The sequence below is a fragment of the Nicotiana tabacum genome, chromosome 14 (genome assembly GCF_000715075.1).
Source record: "Nicotiana tabacum cultivar K326 chromosome 14, ASM71507v2, whole genome shotgun sequence".
Taxonomy (NCBI): Eukaryota; Viridiplantae; Streptophyta; class Magnoliopsida; order Solanales; family Solanaceae; genus Nicotiana; species Nicotiana tabacum.
In genome coordinates, this window is record NC_134093.1 from 71,967,301 (window position 1) to 71,970,877 (window position 3,577).

The following is a 3,577-nucleotide window of genomic DNA, read 5'->3' on the forward strand; positions in this document are numbered from 1 at the left end:
GTACAGTTTAATTAAAATAATAAGTAAAAGTGTATCAATGTAGAACAATCCATAAACAAATTCTAGAACACCCCCAAAACCCGGTGTCATAAGTGCATGAGCATCTACTAGAAGGTACAATAACAATACAACATCTGTCTGGAATACAAGTTAGACAGGAAAATGTAAATAATTCTTATGGAGACTCAGCATGTTGCAGATCGTAACATGGGATGCAGCTCATCGTAAATCATACCTGCACAATAAGTACAGAAGTGTAGCATGAGTACGTAAATCAACGCGTACCCAGTAAGTATCTAGCCTAACCCTGGAGAAGCAGTGATGATGGGTCGACATCGATACTTACTAGTGGTCCGATAAACTAACTACAGTAGAAAGTAAATAAGTATGAGGCATGGTAAATAAATATTGTAAACAAATATAAGTACGTAGCACGATCCTCCTCTGAACAGTAAACACCAGCTCTCAATTATTGTCTACCTCCTCAACCGGAGTGTGTGTGTGTGTGTGTGTATATATATATATAATGGTCCCCACCAGATAGGTCGTCACAACTCAAATCAGGAGAACTTATGGATACACTGGCTTCTTGTCAAATATTACGCACGATTCTGCCGAGGTGAATGGCCCTATCCCATAAGAATATGATACTGTCGAGGCGAACGGTCCGATCCCATAAGAATATGATATTGTCGAGGCAAACGGACCAATCCCATAAGAGTGTGTAACATAATCCTGTCGAGGCGAATGACCCGATCCCATTAGAATAAGAAGCTTTAACAGGTCCTTGACCCCACTCACGAATATACGTGTGAGTATGAAATTTAAGGAAGCTTACCTCGCTCCGAAGTTCCATAACCGGCTCCAACTCCTCTCTAAAACCTCAAATTGAATGCACATCGATCCGAAACTAGTCAAACTGTGTGCAATTTAATCAAAATAAACTCCAATGCTTGTAATTTAACAATTTATAATAATTCTCAACGCCGCTCGAAAAGTCAACAAAGTCCACCATCGGGCCCACGAGCCCGGTTTTCAAAACATTTCGAAGATAAACTTTACCCATAATGCCACGAACTTAAATATATGATTTATTCCAAATTCCATGTCCAAATTTTGTGGTAAAATCCAAAAACATAATTTCTAGGTCTTCTACCAAAAATCCCACATCTTCCACTCAAATTGTTGAATTAACAAGTCTAAGTTCGTGTATTTAATTCACAACATGTAGAAATCACTTACCTCATGATTGACGATGAAAATGACGCTCGAAATCGCTCCATAAGTTCGCTTCCATGGAAGAAATGAAGTGAAAATGAGCCCAAATCCCCGCTTTTAAAACCACACTGCCCAGAAAATCCCACTTTTACGTCTTAAATCTCGCACCTGCGAGAACCCAGTCCAGGTCGCCGACCGCATCTGCGGTTCCTGTAGCGCTTCTGCTCTCACGCTTCTGCATTGCTTCCACCGCAGGTGCGGTCCCGCTTCTGCGGCAAAACGACCGCATCTGCGGTCCCAGCACTGCCCAACCAAAATCTGCTTCTACGCTTGCTTGGCCGCTTTTGCGGCGTCGCATCTACGGCCCTTTTTTCGCAGGTGCGATTGCATCAGTACATTCAACAATACAACAAGGTTCCAAATTGATCTACGACTCATCCGAAACACACCCGAGGCCCCCGAGACCCCGTCTGAACTTACCAACAAGTTCCAAAACACGATACGGACCTAGTCGAAGCCTCGAATCACGTCAAACAACATCAAAATTATGAATCGATGATCAAAACCTTTCTTTCAACTTTCAAACTTTTTAACTTCAACGAACGCGTCTGAATTATACTTAAACACCCTGGAATGACGACAAACTTTACGTGCAAGTCACAATTCATGATACGAACCTATTCCAGGGCTCGGAACCCCAAACATACATCGATAACACCAAAATTTACTTCAAATCAAACTTAAGAAATTCTTAAACTTCCAAAATGCCAATCGTCCATAATAAGTGCCGAAATGCTCCCAGACCACTCGATACTCAACTCGAACATACGCCCACGTCCGAAATCATCATACGAACCTATTGGAACCCTCAAATCTTGATTCTGAGGTCGTTTACTTAAAAGTCAAACCTTGGTCAACTCTTCCAACATAAAACTTCCGAATTAGGAATTTTTCCATCCGAATCAATTCCGAACTTCCCAAAATTCAATTTCGACCATACATACAAGTCATGATACATGAAGTTAAGCTACCCAAGGCCTCAAACCGCCAAACAACACGCTAGAGCTCAAAATGACTGGTCGGGTCGTTACATTCTCCCTCACTTAAACATACGTTCATCCTTGAACGTTCCAAGAACTGCTCCGGAGTTGCCCCAAAATCACTGTTCAACACTTTGTACACCTACCCGTGCCACCCCAACCCAAGTGAGCACATTAGCTCGAGCCAGACTCAAGATCCTCCCTTTTATTTTTGCCAACAAGCCTTAGGTCCAAATTCCAACCTCCGAATTTCTCTACAAGACCTGATTCTAACATATGAACACCGTATCAATCTCCACACGCTGAACCCACACATGATCATGCACCCATGCTGAGATCACACAATGCACCGCAAAACTCATTTGCCCATGGTAACCTCCTCCAAGCTCAACAGTTGCAAATTCATTGACTCGATGCCAGTAGTACACCTCATAACCCATGTAAGCCCGGTCTCAGTCCTCACAATACTGCAATGATGAAGGGGATGTGCAGGAACTCATAACCACCCATCAATTCAATAACTCACAGATTTTCTCCGCTTGACAAGAACCGTTACCTCATTCTGAACTGAATAGTGACATTATCTCTTTAATACACCTTACATAAATCTGATCGCACCGATTTCAGGTCTAATAGTTTTGTCTCACCTAGTACATGTTGCTTAGGCAATAAGCCACCTCGAACACTGACGAAAATCTCATATGATGCCATCAATGCGCCAACAAGCTACAATTCGAATATGACTCATAAGGAAAACACGAACTCTAGAAAAGAACTACCCAGCCCGCATAATGAATAAAACGGCTGAACAGATGTTATGAACCTTTCTCATAGAATGAGAAACAAAATACACAAAAATAAGTATAGCGAACCATACTCAACATCTCACTGTTGTGGCGTGCAACCCGATCCACACATGACACCGTTGCGGCGTGCAACCTGATCCAAACATGACAATGTTACGGCATGCAACTCGATCCAAACAACATACCAGTGGCGATGTGCCACCCGATCCATACATAACAATAAATAAGGAAATACCCATAAAGCCATAATGCTTATACCTATGAAATACCCGAATATCGACCACAAGCACACCAAGTGCAAAAATACAACCCTGGGGAGACAGATAGCGACAAAACTTGAGCTCGACTAAGGTGCAATAACGACAAGCTACACAGAACCACAACACATGTGCGAATAATCAAGTCATCTCACAAACCACATGGCATATTAGAGTATTACAGAGAATAGCTGACGACAGGAATAACATCCAACACCCGAAGACTCCTCCATAAGCAGTGCTATGCTGAATGAAC